The 18471-nt window shown below is 36.8% G+C and overlaps 2 non-coding genes across 2 annotated transcripts; one reads left to right on the top strand and one right to left on the bottom strand.

Annotated features, from left to right (window-relative positions):
* Positions 1-931: 931 nt before the first annotated feature.
* Positions 932-1038, top strand: LOC127901572 (small nucleolar RNA R71). The gene has a single exon (XR_008053815.1). It is a non-coding gene; the product is annotated as a small nucleolar RNA R71 (small nucleolar RNA).
* A 6665-nt stretch (positions 1039-7703) lies between these two features.
* LOC127901645 (small nucleolar RNA R71) lies at positions 7704-7807 on the bottom strand. The gene has a single exon (XR_008053889.1). It is a non-coding gene; the product is annotated as a small nucleolar RNA R71 (small nucleolar RNA).
* Positions 7808-18471: the final 10664 nt, after the last annotated feature.

The raw sequence follows: 18471 nt of genomic DNA, 5'->3' as shown, positions 1-18471 counted from the left end.
ACTTCCTTCCATAGTTGCTGCAACTTGACCCCTAACACCAGTGTCTTGATGGTTGGGTTGTTGTAACATACTATCATCTTGAGGTGGTTTTTGTGAAGAATTAAGTTCCAGCCCTTTTTTTGTCACATGAACAGGGATATCAACATTCTTTCCAAATCTTAAGTTGATTACTTTGCAGTGTTCATTTCCTTCTCTTCTCGGATCTTCTGTGTTACTGGGTAAGCTTCCTTGAGTTCTGCTACTCATTGCTGTGGCAAGTTGTCCCGTTTGGTTCTCCAGGTTTCTCAAGGATACTGCTTGACTTTGCACAATTGCTTCATTCTTTGCAATGTATTCCTTAATCAGTGCTTCCAATGAAGTGATTGGATCTTAGCTGGTGTGTTTTTGCCCTTGACTATGCTGATGAAAACCAGGTGGTTGAGTGTTCCTATTTTGTCCATTCAATACTGGAGCATTTTAATTTTGACTGCTCCTTAAGAAATTTTGGTGTTGCTTCCATCCAGGGTTGTAAGTATTTGAATATGGGTTGTTTTGAAGCTATTAGTTAAAATTACCCACATAGTTCACTGATGCTGGATTTCTAGGACAGTTATCGAAGTCATAATCTTCACCACAGTATACGCAAGACAATTCAGCAACTTGCTTTACTACTGTTGGAGCAGATGTCATGGCTTTTACCATGTTAGTCAATGAGGTTACTTGTGCTAATAAAGCTGTGATTGCATCTATATTATATACCCCTACTGCTCCTCTTGCTGCTGGCTGTCTAGTTGATGGCCACTAATAATTATTGTAGGTAATTCTCTCCAAAATTTCATAAGCTTCAGTGTAAGATTTGGATAACAAAGCTCCATTTGCTGAAGTATCCACCATCAATCTCGTACTAGGATTCAACCCATTATAGAAAGTCTCCAATTGTATACAATAAGGAATGCCATGATGAGGACACCTTCTGAGCAGTTCTTTGAATTTTTTCCAATCCTCATACAAACTCTCATTTTCAAGTTAATAGAAAGAAGTAATCTCATTCCGTAATTTCAGTGGGAAATACTTCATTAAGAATGTATCAGCCAACTCATTCCTTGTAGTGATGGAATCAGATGGTAATGAATTTAACCATGCTCTTGCTCGATCTCTTAAGGAATAAGGAAAAAGCCTTAGTCTTAAAGCATCTTGTGTTGCTCCAGCAATTTTAAAAGTATCACTCACTTCCAAAAACAACTTAAGATAGAGGTGAAGATCTTCATTTGGCAGTCCATTAAATTGACCAAATGTTTGCAATATTTGAAACATTACTGGCTTCAGTTCAAAGTTTGTGGCTTCCACTTCAGGTCTGATTATCCCAGGGTGTACAACTTAAGGAGTTAACACAGCATAATCTCTGATAGCTCTGTCCCTATCATTTGCCATGTAAATGATATTGTTGTTGCCTGGCTGTCTCTGGTTGGCATGCTCATTCTGCTCTTCTTGAATGTTGACAAGTTGTAATGGCTCGTGAGGATCAAAATTTCCCATATCCTGCAAATTATCCATGTCTGAAATAATTTTTGAATTCCTTTGTTTTCTTCGCAGTCTCCTTACAGTCCTTTCAATCTCAGGATCAAATTAAAATACAACAGATCGGTCTTTGCGCATTCAAGTGTTGATCTGTTAATAAATATAACAAGTCAAATCAAATTGGCACTATCAAGATTTACTTCACGCTTCGAAAATAAACAATCAATCCTCGGCAACGGCGCCAAAAACTTGTTAGTGATTTTTTAATCAAATGTTATTGATGTCAATGTGCAAGTGTACACAACAAGTAATAAAGTGATGAGTATTCAAGATCGTCTCTACAGGGATTGATGTTACTAGAAATGCTACAACAATCACAATAGTGCAATTTACTTTTATTCCGAGATAAACAAATGTAAAGTTGGTTACTATTAAAATTGATAATTGTGAGAGAATAAAATGAAACAATGCAGTAATGAAATAAATTAAATAAAATGCGTCAAAGAATCAAATGAGAATAAGGTAGTTGAATGAGCAAACTCTCTTTATGGGTTGACTGCTTTTCATCAAGTTAACACCAGTTGTTATAACAATTTCTATAGCACTGGGCAGATTTATTTTGCATCCGCAGCTGTTGCATATTGGAATTCTAATACCCTTAAGTATCTTAGCAATGACCAATTGCTATTTTACCTACAACATGGCACTATGAACATCCATTCTCTCCACCCTACAATGTGAGTACCTATGTCTAGTTTATCACAAATCTTAACTTCAAGTATGACCCTTATGAGATTCAAGATAAACTTAATCCAGGAAACTTAAATTAAGATCAAGTATTACTCTAATAATATCCACTAAGACATGCCCTTTTGCGGCTCTATCTTAACTTGGACTATTAAATGGGTGATCAACCGAAATAACAGTTATAATAATAGCTACTACAGTAAAATGCTACAACAATTATATAGCAACTTAAAAGAACAATCAAGAACCCATTAAATTTTTTGTCACTCAACTACAAGCAATTTTAATTCATATTCTGAAAGAGAAAAACAAACAGCAACATATTGGTCACGAAATACATTAGTTCAGTCAAAGAGTGAAGAAAGGTACAAGTCGAGAATGGCAAAAAGTGAATCCAAATAACTCTGCTGCATTCTTCAATGATGCTGCATCTGTTCCCTTGAATTCTGATCTTCTTCTTCTTTTTCTCTCAAATTTCTCCAATGATAATTCCTTGCTGCCGTTTTATGTGATGCGTTCTTCTTTTTATAATTGAAAACTAGGGTAAACAAAAACCTCGTGCATACATGAGTCAAATTAGGAAATTACAAATCGCAATTCTGCAGCTAACCCACGCTACGTTTTCTCCCTCGGTGTTCCAGGATTGCTACAGCAATGGTCGCTCCAGCAATGGCTATAACACTGCACTGTTCCCAGTTGTGTTTCACTTCTTTTGCGGCCATATTCTTTCTTCTTCTTGCTAGCCTAATATCTCAGCATCCCTTCATGGATTATAAACTTCTGAAATCCTACAATTATGCACATGTTTTGAGCACAAATTACTTTAAATCAAGTAAAACTTATTAAAACTAAACTAAAATGCATGTTTATGCAAAACATAACCAAAATATAATAAAAACACATCATTTACTCTCTAAGTGGTCTTGATTTAAGTCTAGAATTGTCGTAATAACTCTCATTTCATAGAATTATCAGCAAGCCATATAAAAGTTTGCACACGAGGCAGTCCCTTCCATTTCCAAGCAATGGTCCACCGAGAGTTTTCTACAGCAGTTCGATTTTCAGTAATGGTCGCATAGGCAGACTTGATAGAGAAATCCCCCCGTTGTGAATTGGCCCAGAAAAATTGATCATCGCACTTTCCTTCCATTGGCGGCTGAGTTGCTGTAATTCTTAAAATGATACAATTCAGGAGGAGGTATTCAAAAGATTCCTAACGCCATTTGCAATTAGCATTAGTAAAGTTACTAACCAATTTCATTAGACTATCATTTGGAATAGGAGCCATCGCATACGAAGTTAATGGTTTATTTTTTGTAACCTAACAATCCCAATAAAATTGAACCCTCCTCCCATTTCTTATATTCTAGCAAAGCCCCTAGAGAGTATCAGACTAAACCTTTCCGATCGATTTCTATAGATGCGAACCACTACGAGTTGGTAATTTAAGTGGGAAATCCGAGCTAGCTAGTCCATATTTTGTATAAAGCACTCTACACCATAGACTTGTTGGTTCAGAAATCAGTCCCTATGCCAGTTTCATCATTAAGGCTTTGTTCATCATCCCAAAGTTTTTAATCCCTAAGCCTCCACAAGTTTTTGGTTGCCAAACCTTTTCCCAACCGATAAGACTCATCTTTCTACGATCATCCGACCCACTCTATATAAATCTCCTACGGATCTGATTAATCTTATTATTAACCCCGACTGGAAGCTCCGACGTTTGCATGGGATATAAAGGTATTGCTTGTAAAAGAGACTGAGTAAGCATGATTCTTCCCGCCAGGGGTAAATGTGAAGCATTCCAACCTGAAAGACGTTTATCTACCTTGTCAATAATTTCTTGATAAGTCTTCTTAGTTATTGAGAATGAAGCAAAGGCATTCTAAGATACTTCCCAAGATCCTTTGTGATTGTAGAACCAAGGGAATTACCAATACGGGAGGCCTCACTATTCTAGACATTCTTCGAGAAAAATAGATGAGTTTTAGTTCTGTTAACTTTAGCTCTCGAGCTATTGCAGAAATCCTCCAGGATCAAGTTAACAATCCTTGCCTGGTCATACGAGGCTTCAACCAACAATAAAAATCATCTGCAAAAATAAATGAAGGGGTTCCATTTCGTGATAGACGCATTGGCATCCACTCACCCTTACTCACTGCTTTAGAAATGGCATGGCTCAACCTTCCAATACACAATACAAAAATATAAGGGGAAATAGGATCCCCTTGTCTAAAGCCTCTAGAAGGTATAAAATCCTCCATAAGCTCACCATTCCAAAGAACATTAATCATCGCAGTGGTAATACATTCCATAGTAACCTGAATGAAATCCAATAGGATGCTCGTCTTTTGTAAAGTATCGAAAATAAAACTCCAACTTAATCTGTCATAAGTTTTTTCAAGATCCACTTTAATAGCCATATAACCTCTCCTACCATAATTCCTCCTCATAGAATAGACCACCTCCTGAGCGACAACAATGTTCTCAATAATATGTTGCCCAGGAACGAAACACGTTTGATGCGGCTCAATGACATGAGGAAGAATATTTTGAAGTGTTAGGATCAAGCGCTTACCACTAGGCTAAAAGCTTAAACTGATAGCCAAGGTACAACTTTATTTCCTTATACCATTGAAGTGCAGAGCCCCACACTAAGCAGCAGGTGGACATGAGGGGCTGCACACTTTTGTAATCGTGCCAACGGGGCGGGCAATTATGCCTTGGGTAACCTTACTGCCACCTCAATAGAAATACACAAAAGGATGTTACACCTACAAGCGCACAGAAGAATTACTGGGGCCCCATAACCCTAACAATCCCCCCCCCTACAAAATTGCTTATGCGGCGGCTTGAACCCGTGACCTCGCTCTGATACCATAGGCTAAAAGCTTAAGCTGATAGCTGTTGTGCAAATTTTATTGAACTTGCAAATACACAAATATATTGTAGAATAGATTAACACTAACGTGTGTCGATCCCATGAGGAAGTGGATTTTAATTATGTATATAATTAATTTTCTATGAGGGTGGTTGGATTTGTGGTGAAAATGATTTGAAAAATTCTAAAATTTAAATTAGAATGGCGGGAATAAATTAAAACGAATTCTTTTGAAATGAAGCACTTGGGTATTCGGATCTGCATCAACATACACCATGGACTAAATATTCCTTATTATTGCCAATTAAATCACAAAGGGGGTTTCCTCTCCTCATGAACCACACTCTGATCAATATGGTGCTAAGGGCTTATGGTGCCAAAAAATCATTGTTGAGTGTTAGAAAATGCATATTTATAAAGGAGAAAACCGTCATTTTACATTTTAAGTCTTACTAACACCTTTACTTTTATGAATTTAACCTTCTTTTGATTTAATTCCGTTTGTTTTATTTTAATTAAGTATTTTATGTATTTTAGGAGCATTATAGTCATTTCACAATAAACGAGAGATCAGATGGAAAAACAGACATCACTTTTGAACTCAGGACGGTTGAAAACCTTAGGAGGAGCATAAAAGGAAAAATAGCACTGTTCACATATACGGTACTATTCACGTGTACGGTATTGTATACGTTACTATTCACGACACTGTTCACGTAGACGGATGATGACGTGGCATTGACCGATGATGTGGCATTGACTGATGAGGTGTCACGATCTTGTTGGGCTAAAATTCATATGTACTGTTGATGGTGACGTGGCAGCATATCAGTGGACGAAAAATCTCGCGTACGGTACATGCATCACACAGGATTATTTTCAACCAAACCGCGTCACTGTTCACCCGAGTCAAACCGTGTTACTGTTCATTCGCGTGGTGAAACCGCGTACTGTTCACGTATACTGTTGACTAATGACGTGGCGAAATCCTGAGCGTCCAAACTGTTTTTAATCCAATGGCCACAATTTACTCAATGTATCTATAAAAAGGGGGCCTCCCCCCTCTAATTTGATATCTCTGAATCCATTTTTGGGATCCATTTTCTGTAATTCCTTCTCAATCTTGTATTTTCTTCATATTTTAATAAATTTCCATTTTGCCCCTAGTTCAATTATGAGTGGCTAATTTTCTTTCAAGCTTGGGTTGAAGGTGAAGTCTCAACATGTGTCATGGGCTTAATTTGGTAAATTTATTTTCTCTTTCCCTCTAGTTTTTGTGGATGTTTTGACTTCTCGTCGACAAATAATAATATTCTTGTCTAGTACCGCCTTGGTTTCACCGGCCCTCTAGTACAAGGTTATTATTATTTGGCACGATAAGCCCTTAGCACCATATTGATTAGAGCGTGGTTCATGAGGTGTGGATTCCCCCCTCATGATTTATTTGGCATTAATACGGATTATTTAGCCCATGATGCATGTTGATACGGATCCAGATACCCAAGTACGTCATTTCAATAGATTTCGCTTCAATTTATTCTCGTCATTGCAATTTCAATTTTAGAATCTCAATTCCAATTTTAGGATAATTTAAATCACTTCCACCACAATTTCAACCACCCATTTACAAAATTAATTCTACATATAATTAAAATCCACCTCCTCGTGGGATCGACACTCTTCACCATTGATCTATACTACAATAGATTCGTGCGCTTGCGAGTACATTAAAATTTATACAACAAGTTTTTGGCGCCGTTGCCGGGGAGGTAAGTAATTTTAATTCATAGAATTAATTTTTGTGAATAATTTCTTTTATTTATTTTCTTGTATTTTTTTATTAAAAAAAAAAGTGAATCTACATTTAAAGGTTAGTATTTCTTTTCTTTTTCTCTTCTTTAAAATTCTGTAATTTAATTTTCAATTGAATTTTTTTTTGTTTATCTTATTAATTTATTTTTAGTTAATTTAATTTCACGTATTTGTTTTTGTGTATTTTTATAAAAAGGTTTTAATAGCGCAATAAGGTTAGTATCGTAATTTCTCCCTCTTCTTTATTTTTATTTGTTTTATTCCCATCTTTATTTTATTTTATTTGTTTTGCATGCATGGTCGTAGGTCATTATTTCCTAATCTTGAACCTATAGACCTTGAATTAGAAAAAACACTTCGCACACAAAAATAAATTAAAAATAAAATGGATTTACAACCATAGGAGAGGCCATTTAAGGACTACTTCAGTCCTTTAGCTAATTTGAGCACATCATGCATAAGATACCCAAAGGTAGCTGCTAGGAGTTTTGAATTAAAACCTAGTGTGCTAAATTGTCTCCCCACATTTTATGGCCTAGAAAATGATGACCCATATAATCATCTGAACGATTTTCATGCTATTTGTCAAACTTTTAAATACGAGAATTTTTCAGACGATGATGTTAAACTTAGACTATTCCCATTTTCTTTCAAAGATAGAGCTCGTTCATGGCTTAATACATTGCCTGCCAATAGCATTTCATCATGGGAACAAATGGTAACTAAATTTTTGAATAAATATTTTCCAGTGCATAAAACCAATGCTATTCGCAGGGAAATTTCAGAGTTTACCCAGAGAGATGACGAGCAGTTTTTCGAAACGTGGGAGCGATTCAATGGGCTACTCTTGAAGTGTCCACATCATGGGTACGAGAAATGGCACCAATGCCAATACTTTTTGGAGGGATTATTGCCGAATGTGCAAGAATGGCCAATGGCAAACAAATGGAGGAGAGCTAATGTCAAAAAGTGCATCAGAGATTTAGGAATTCTTCCAGCGACAAGCGGATAATTCCCAACAACGGAGTCGATCACTCAGGAATACTAGAAGAATTAAAGGAGTGAATGAGGTTCACATTGGCGAGTCAACTTCGGGAATCAAAGAAGTCAAGGAGATGGTTGAAGGTCTTGCTCGACAAATAGCATCGTTATCGACTGCTAAATCAACAGAGGCACATGACCCTGACTTATATCCAGATCAAGCCAATGCCATAGGTGTAATGAGAAAGCCATCAAATTACAACCCATACTCCAACACATATAATCCTGGATGGAGAGACCACCCCAATTTTTCATGGTCTCAAGGATTCCAACAGAATGGACCAGCAGCTCCAGCTCCACCAATTCCACAAAATCCTCAAGCCTCTCAGCCCCCATTTAGACCATACAATCAGAACCAAAATTACTCTCAACCCAGACCATGGGAGGATTCATTCCAGAATCTCAAGATTCTTACTCACTCTACGATTGAGCAACAGAACCGCACCATTGATGGACTGCGAAATGAGTTGAGAGCAGGCTTCAACTCACAAGCTCAATTAGTTTCAAGCCTCGAGAAGATGGTGGGACAACTTGCTTCTTCAGTTCAGACCTTGGCAATGACCGTTGAGAAAGGTAAGTTTCCAAGTCAACCAGTGCCTAATCCTAAAGGAGTGCATGAAGCAAGTACCAGTTCACCACAGCAGCATGGAGAGGTCAAAGTAGTGATGACCTTGCGAAAAGGAAAAGAAGTCGACAGCAAAGTGGAGATGCCGGTGACAAAAGAAAATCAAATTGTACCTGTGAATATTGAGGACTCACCACCGGAGGAGAAAGAAGAAACCAACCCACGAGAATATATTCCCAAAGCTCAATTTCCTCAGAGGTTAGCTAAAGGAAAAAAGGGAAAATCCACAGGTGAGATTCTCGAAATCTTCAAACAGGTAAGTGTTAACATCCCTTTGCTTGATGCTATTAAACAAGTTCCATCTTATGCCAAGTTTCTTAAAGACCTTTGTACTAAAAAGAGAAATATGCATGTTCAAAAGAAGGCATTTTTAACAGAAAACGTTAGTTCTATACTCCAACATAAAATTCCTTTAAAATGCAAAGACCCAGGCTCCCCCACTATCTCATGTAGTATAGGGAACCACACAATTGAGAATGCTTTGTTGGATTTAGGAGCTAGTGTAAATTTGTTGCCTTACTCTGTATTTGTGAAACTTGGACTGGGAGAATTACACCCAACTCCAGTGGTGTTACAGTTTGCAGATCGGTCCACGAAAATACCTCGTGGTATTGTGGAGGACGTGCTTATCCAGGTAGACAAGTTTTATTTTCCTGTTGATTTCATTGTAATTGACATTCAACCAATACAGGATTCAAAGAAGCACATTCCCATTATTCTAGGCCGACCTTTCTTGGCAACTGCGGATGCTCGCATTCAATGCAGGACTGGAAATATGCAGTTGTCCTTCGGCAACATGACTATTGTTGAGTGTTAGAAAATGCATATTTATAAAGGAGAAAACCGTCATTTTACATTTCAAGTCTTACTAACAACCCTTACTTTTATGTATTTAATCTTTTTGTGATTTAATTACATGTGTTTTATTTTAATTAAGTATTTTATGTATTTTAGGGGCATCATAGTCATTTCACAATAAACGAGAAATCAGATGGCAAAACGGACATCACTTTTGAACTCAGGACGGTCAAAAACCTTAGGAGGAGCATAAAAGGAAAAATGGCACTGTTCACATGTACGGTACTATTCACGTGTACGGTACTGTATACGTTACTGTTCACGACACTGTTCACATAGACGGACCGATGACGTGGCATTGACTGATGAGGTGTCACGATCCTGTTGGACTAAAATTCTTATATACTGTTGATGGTGACGTGGCAGCATATCAGTGGACGAAAAATCTCGCGTACGGTACATGCATCACACAGGATTATTTTCAACCAAACCGCGTTACTGTTCATCCGGGTCAAACTGCGTTACTGTTCATTCAGGTCAAACCGCGTTACTGTTCATTCAGGTCAAACCGCGTTACTGTTGACTGATGACGTGGCGCAATCCTGAGCGTCCAAACTGTTTTTAATCCGATGGCCATGATTTACTCAATGTATCTATAAAAAGGGGGCCTCTCCCCCTTAATTTGATACCTCTGAATCCATTTTTGGGATCTATTTTCTGTAATTCTCTCTCCATCTTGTATTTTCTTTATATTTTAATAAATTCCCATTTTGCCCCTAGTTCAATTATGAGTAGCTAATTTTCTTTCAAGCTTGGGTTGAAGGTGAAGTCTCAACATGTGTCATGGGCTTTATTTGGTAAATTTATTTTCTCTTCCCCTCTAGTTTTTCTGGATGTTTTGACTTCTCGTCGACAAATAATATTAATCTTGTCTAGTACCGCCTTGGTTTCACCGGCCCTCTAGTACAAGGTTATTATTATTTGGCACGATAAGCCCTTAGCACCATATTGATTAGAGCATGGTTCATGAGGTGTGGATTCCCCCCTTATGATTTAATTGGTATTAATAAGGAATATTTAGCCCATGATGCATGTTGATACGGATCCAGATACCCAAGTACGTCATTTCAATAGATTTCTCTTCAATTTATTCTCGCCATTGCAAGTCCAATTTTAGAATTTATTATCGCCATTTCAATTCTAATTTTAGGATAATTTAAATCACTTCCACCACAATTCCAACCACCCATTTACAAAATTAATTCTATATATAATTAAAATCCACCTCCTCGTGGGATCGACACTCGTTACCATTAGTCTATACTACAATAGATTCGTGCGCTTGCGAGTACATTAAAATTTGCACAATAGCTATGGAGCTGAACATCTTCAACATTGCCAAACAACCTCTCAATGCAGATGATGGAATTGTTGATGTGGATTTAATAGAAACAATAGTTGATAATACTTTTGTTTCAAACCTTAGTGATGACCCTTTACAAACATGCTTAACTCACTTTGGTTTGGATTTTGATATTGACAGATCGGTCGATGAGGTCAACGCCCTACTTGACTCAGCACCATCCATGGACACTAATAAATGGAAGTTAAGAGTTGAACAACTAGCACCATCAGAGAAGAAACTCATCCCATCATCAGAATCACCACCGAAACTCGAGCTCAAACCATTGCCCAACACTTTGGAATATGCATTTTTGGGAGAAGAAAGCACTTTGCCAGTAATCATCTCATCATCCCTCAATGACAAACAAAAAGGTAAGTTGTTGGATGTTTTAAAAGAGCACAAAGGAGCATTAGGATAGACCATAGCAGACATAAAAGGTATAAACCCAGTAGACTGCATGCATTACATTCACCTCGATGAAAATGCTAAATCTACTAGTGGAAAGGCAACGTCGGTTAAATCCTAATATGAAAGAAGTTGTTAGAACTGAAGTCCTTAAGCTATTAGATGTAGGTATCATTTACCCAATTTCTGATAGTTCATGGGTCAGTCCTGTGCAAGTTGTCCCCAAAAGGTCAGGAGTCACAGTAGTTACGAATGCTGATAATGAATTGATACCCACTAGAGTAACTACAGGATGGCGTGTATGCATTGATTATAGAAAGTTGAATTCTGTCACACGTAAAGACCATTTTCCTTTACCATTTATTGATCAAATGTTTGATAGATTAGCAGGCCATGAATTTTATTGCTTTGTAGATGGGTACTTAGGATATAATCAGATTCCCATAGCACCAAAAGATCAGGAGAAAACTACTTTCACTTGCCCTTTTGGCACATTTGCATATAGGAGAATGCCATTTGGATTATGTAATGCACCTACTACATTTCAACGATGCATGTTGAGCATTTTTTCTGATATGGTTGAACGATTCCTTGAAGTCTTTATGGAGGACTTTTCTATCTTTGGTGATTCGTTTGATCAATGTTTACATCATCTAACACTAGTTCTGCAGAGATGTATCGAGAAGAACTTGGTCTTAAATTGGGAGAAATGCCATTTTATGGTAAAACAAGGTATTGTTCTCGGTCACATCATTTCGAGCAAAGGTATTGAGGTTGACAAAGCCAAGGTGGATCTTATTTCTAATCTTCCTCCACCCAAAACAGTCAGAAAAGTAAGATCTTTCCTTGGGCATGCTAGTTTCTATAGATGTTTCATTAAAGATTTTAGCAAAGTTTCTAGACCCTTATGCAATTTACTTGCTAAGGATGTACCTTTTATCTTTGATGATTCATGTCTTGTGGCATTTGAAAAACTAAAGCAGTTGTTGACATCATCACCCATCATTCAGCCCTCAAATTGGAGCTTACCATTTGAGCTCATGTGTGATGCATCTGATTATGCAGTAGGAACAGTATTAGGACAAAGAGTTGATCGAATTCCCCACGCTATTTACTATGCTAGTATGACATTAAATGATGCACAGTTGAATTATTCAACTACTGAAAAAGAAATGCTAGCAGTAGTGTTTGCATTAGAGAAATTTCGATCTTATCTCATTGGTAGTAAAATAATTATATTCACATATTATGCTGCTCTTAAATATCTCTCACAAAGAAAGATGCAAAAGCTAGACTAATTTGTTGGGTGTTACTTTTGCAGGAATTTGACTTGGAATTCAAAGATAAGAAAGGGACAGAAAATGTTATGGCAGACCACCTCTCTCGTCTCCATTTTGATACAATTACAGAGCCATTAATATTGAATGAGTCATTTCCAGATGAACAATTAATGAGTGCGGAAGTATTGCCTTGGTATGCTGATATAGTTAATTATCTTGTTACAGGTAAACTTCCAGAGCATTGGACCACGCAAGACAAGGCTAAATTCTTTGCAGAAATAAAGAATTTTTTTTGGGATGACCCGTATTTGTTCAAGTATTGTGCAGATCAAATTGTTATACGATGTGTCCCAGAAAATGAAATTCAGAATATTCTTTCATTCTGCCATGAACAAGCTTGTGGAGGCCATTTCAGTGCTAAGAAAACAGCAACTAAAGTTTTACAATGTGGTTTCTATTGGCCAACTATATTTTGAGATGCTTACACTTTCTGTTCTTCATGTGATAGGTGTCAACGAATGGGGAGCATTACACGAAGGAACATGATGCCATTAAATCCAATTTTAGTGGTTGAGATTTTTAATGTATGGGGTATCGACTTCATGGGACCATTTCCCCCTTCTTTTGGCCATCAATACATATTGGTTGCTGTTGACTATGTATCGAAATAGGTAGAAGTAATTCCATGCAGAACCAATGATCACAAGGTGGTGATAGGATTTTTGAAAAGTAATATTGTCTCACGCTTTGGATTCCCTCGAGCAATAATCAGTGATGGTGGTGCCCACTTTTGTAACAAAGCATTCAAAGCTCTTTTGACAAAGTATTCAATCACACACAAAGTGGCGACTCCGTATCATCCGCAAACTAATGGCCAAGTTGAGATATCCAATCGAGAAATAAAGCACATATTAGAAAAAACGGTGAGGCCAGACATGAAAGATTGGTCGTTAAGCCTTGATGATGCATTATGGGCATATAGAACGGCTTTCAAGACCCCGATTGGGATGTCACCCTACAGGCTAGTGTATGGAAAAGCTTGCCACCTACCTGTGGAACTCGAGCATCGTGCGTATTGGGCCATCAAGAAATTCAATTTTGACATGCAACAAGCCAGCTCAGAAAGAAGATTACAGCTGGCAGAACTTAAGAAATTCGCAATGATGCATACGAAAATGCCAAGATTTACAAGCAACGAATGAAAGTCTTTCATGACAAGCAAATTATGAGAAAATCTTTCACTCCAGGTCAGAAACTGCTTTTATTCAATTCTCGCTTGTACCTATTCCCAGGTAAATTACGCTCTCGTTGGTCTGGTCCATTTATTGTACATATTGTTTTTCCACATGGGGCAATTGAAATTAAGGACCTAAAGAATGGTGTCACGTTTAAAGTTAATGGTCAAAGATTAAAGCCATATCTAGAATACCAACCACATCGATAAAACACCAAAATAAATTTGAGTGACCCACCAGATTTGAATTGATTTTTTTTTTCGGTGATTTGATTTTTTTTTCTTTCTTTATATTATTCTTTTGCTAATTGAAATTATTTTTGCATAAGTGTGTTTGTTTAACTATTAAGTTTTCTCTTATCATTTTTTATCATGAGTACCTTACTTAGACCGTTCCTCCTGAACATTCTTAAACCACTTCAACGTGTCAAAACTCATCTCAAAAGGCAGATTCAATTTTGTAAAACACATCGTATTTGGGCTCTATAACCACTAGAGTTAGTAGCCTATGTTGAGGGTTTAGAAAGCCAACTCAAAGACATTGAGAGAAGTGTTTACGACATCCAATTGGAGCTTGAGGTAAATTCAATAAGATGACGATTTTAATTTTCTTTGTGTGTTTTAATTTGTTTTTCTGTTTGTGTGCTTTAGTTTGTTACCCTGGTGAAGTAGCGGATAATGGTACTCCGTGACAATCAAGTCGGTTACTTCAGTTTCCCATAATAACTGATATTCTGAGGCGAAGGTATGGACAGAAACGAGATTCTAGCGAAGCTTCACAAGCGATTCCCTTCACTTCCTCATAATGCCTTCCTTACGATCTATAAAGCTCGGTCCGAACGCATGCGATTGCTCATGAGGAATAACATACCTGCTGATATTCCTTGGTTAATTGAGGCGAAAGTACGATCGGCAGGTGAGTTACCTTAAAATTTATTGCATACATGTCTGGTTGTGGTAAAGGAAATTATACAAGAAAATGACGAGCTCGAAGAATTTCGGTTGCTTGTCATAAGTGTGCCAGAATGAGTTGCAATAAAAACCCATGTTCTTTAGGAATGGTGTCTGATAACAGGGAAGATAAGATTCAATTCATTAGGGATGGATTGAATAAGGAGTCATTGGATGATATTCTTTTGTCTCTTGAAACGCATCCCAGTGGATATGTGCAAGGAGCGATTCTCCAGTTATGGCCATGATTCCAGAAAGAGCATGCACGATATAGTCTCGGGAATCTGACAATAAACGACCGTATTTGCCAGTTTATAAGAAAACTGGATAGGAAGCCTATCATCGACCCATAGAGGGCGTTCAAGCCGTTTCTGGACGTAAAACCAGAGGAAGATGTGAGCCACAGTCGCAACTACCTGTAAATATCCTTTCACTTTACTGTTATTTTATTTCACTATTGTTTTATTGTGTGTATTATTGTCTTTAATAATTTTATTACTGTTTGCTTTTTCCTTATTACTGTTTGCTTTTTTCTTTTTACTATTTCCTTTTTGACTCGCGAGCCACGTGCTTTACGTGTTATTTGACACTGACATGTTACCTCATACACAACTGTGACCCACTGTCACCAAGACTCTTAAATGTGATTTTTTTTTTGTCAAGCACTCACAAGTTGTTTTTTTGAGAAGTATCACAATGGTAGCTACTCCAAATAGACAATTCAAGAACATTTGTGTGCTTTCTGGATTTATCTATGGCAAACATAAAGAGTTCGTTGAGGCAGCCATCGATCTTGGTCGAAGTATAGCAGAGAGAAAATTACACTTGGTGTATGGAGGAGGTAACCGAGGGTTATCAAAAATGGTCTCAGAACCAGCTTTTATCAGAGGAAGTCAAGTGTTAGGCATCATCCCCAGAGTCTTAAAACCATTGGGCAGTTCGTCTGACTCATCAACTGGAGAAGAGTTAGTCGTCTCAGGTATGCAAGAAAGAATAACTGAAATGCTTAATCATGCTGATGCTTTTATTTTCCTTGCAGGAGATCTTGCAACACTAGAGGCACTTATCACACTAGCATCTTGGGCCCATCTGCACATCCACCAGAAACCCATCGGTTTGTTAAATGTCAATAACTTTTATGATGGCTTTATCGCATTTCTTAACCATGCAATAAAAAACTATTTCATTCCTTCTAATGTGAAAAACCTTTTTATTTGTGCTCACACTGCTAATGAGCTACTTGATCTATTACAAGCTTATAAACCGGAGCCAGACCCCTGGACCTTTGTGTTGGAGCGCCCAAATAATGATGGTAACAGTAGCCGCAGTAAGAAGTACAAATTAGATTTAACTCTCCGCTTGTAAATATTTTCTTTTGTGTTGCACCACCCAGGTGATGTCTTCTAAACTCTACTTATTTCCTTTCAAACATTGAGGACAATGTTTCGTTCTGGTTAGGGGGAGGGAATAGTCGACAATTGTGGAATTTTAGTTAAGTTTTTACCAATTTTTTGTTGTAGAAACTAACTATTGCTAACTTTTTGTGTTGAAGATGGCTGAATATAGAGGGTAGTGACTCTAGAAACGCATTTTCATTGTTTAAAAAAATTAATTAATTAAAAAAAATTTCTTTTTCTTTATTAAGTTTTGATGTTCATTTTTCTTCTTCTTTTTAATTTCTCCTCTATAAATATACATTTTCCAACTTTTGAGTCGAAGATGGCTGAATATGGAGTGTAGTTCCTCTAGAAACGCATTTTCTTTATAAAAAAAAAACCATTTTCGTTTTCTATCATTTTACGTGTAACTTTTCTAATTATTTTTTATGCATCATTTTCACATTTCTGCATGCATATTTTCCTTTCATGCTTAGAATAGGTTGGGGGGTAGAATGTTGTTTAAAAAAAAAATTGTGTGATTTGTTTTAACATTGGATGACATGATTAATTTCAAATTTTAGTATTTGTATTATCTTTGGTCTTAAGTGATGTTATATTATGTTTGCTACTCTACATGTTGATATCGGAAACAAATATGAGTTGCTTGAAGGAATGAACATGTCATAAATAAGTACCAAGTGAGTTGTTGAGCCTATCATTTTCTTGGAGAGTAACCCTTTTGCCCATTCTCTATACAGCTTAACAGTTTATTATTTTATACACGATCTCTAGATTTCTTTTGAGTTAACCCTTAAAAAAAAAAAAAACCTTTTCTTTGTTAACTTATCATCTTGACCCACTCCGATTTGGAGTATTACCCGATGTCTTATAAGTTCCATCACCTATTTATGTTTGAGAAAAATGTAAATAATTATTTTGTTCAGTGAAGTTATGCCAAAAAAAAAAACAAAAGTTTTTGTTTCAAAAGAATAAAAATAAAAATAATAGGTGAAATCCACCTTGCAACTTCCAAAAAAAAAAAAAATTCTCTGCATTTTTCTCAAACATACACTTTGTTTTCCTTATTTCCCTTCTTTGTTAGCCATGTCCCTAGCTTACGTTACGTCCTAATAAAAGTCCTTCTTGATTTTAGGGAACTATAGTTTGATTTTAGGGAACTAGTTATATGGGCTAAAAAGATGTAGTGATGCATAATAAAAAAAAAAGATAAATAAAGTGGGTTGACTAGCATTTTTGTTTGACTTGAGATCGTATTATTTTTAAGCTGAGGGCATATTTATTTCATCTTAGTGAGAGCATGTGATATCACTTCTTTATTATTTTCTCTCTCAATTACCATTCATTGGAGTGACTATTTTTAATGGGTTTAATTTATTTGTGAGAGTGTCAGTACTTCCAGTGAGATTTTGGGATTTGACATGTCATTCTTGAAAGTAGATATAACAAAGTCTACTGGGCTAATTCATGTGGATGGTTGATGTGAGTGTGATGTTGCTTTAGACTGGAGATAATGCTTATACTTTTATTTGATTGCTATCATTAATCTGATTGAATAAACACGGGTGTTTCTAAATTAAAAAAAATCATTTTGAATTTGAATTTGAATTTGAATTTGAATTTTATTTTCGCTTCATTTGCTAGGGACTAGCAATAAGCTGGTTGGGGGGTGTGTTGAGTGTTAGAAAATGCATATTTATAAGGGAGAAAACCGTCATTTTACATTTCAAGTCTTACTAACACCTTTACTTTTATGAATTTAACCTTCTTTTGATTTAATTCCGTTTGTTTTATTTTAATTAAGTATTTTATGTATTTTAGGAGTATCATAGTCATTTCACAATAAACGAGAGATCAGATGATAAAATGGACATCACTTTTGAACTCAGGACGGTCGAAAACCTTAGGAGGAGCATAAAAGGAAAAATAGCACTGTTCACATATACGGTACTATTCACGTGTACGGTATTGTATACGTTACTGTTCACGACACTGTTCACATAGACGGACGATGACGTGGCATTAACCGATGATGTGGCATTGACTGATGAGGTGTCACGATCCTGTTGGGCTAAAATTCTTATGTACTGTTGATGGTGACGTGGCAGCATATCAGTGGGCGAAACATCTCGCGTACGGTACATGCATCACACAGGATTATTTTCAACCAAACCGCGTCACTGTTCACCCGGGTCAAACCGTGTTATTGTTCATCCACGTGGTCAACCTGCGTACTGTTCACGTGTACTGTTGACTGATGATGTGGTGAAATCCTGAGCGTCCAAACTGTTTTTAATCCGATGGCCACAATTTACTCAATGTATCTATAAAAAGGGGGCCTCTCCCCCTTAATTTGATACCTCTGAATCCATTTTTGGGATCCATTTTCTGTAATTCT

Source organism: Citrus sinensis, chromosome 3 (assembly GCF_022201045.2).
Source record: "Citrus sinensis cultivar Valencia sweet orange chromosome 3, DVS_A1.0, whole genome shotgun sequence".
Taxonomy (NCBI): domain Eukaryota; kingdom Viridiplantae; phylum Streptophyta; class Magnoliopsida; order Sapindales; family Rutaceae; genus Citrus; species Citrus sinensis.
Note: the sequence above shows the minus strand (reverse complement) of the source record. Positions and strands in the feature narration are given on the sequence as shown.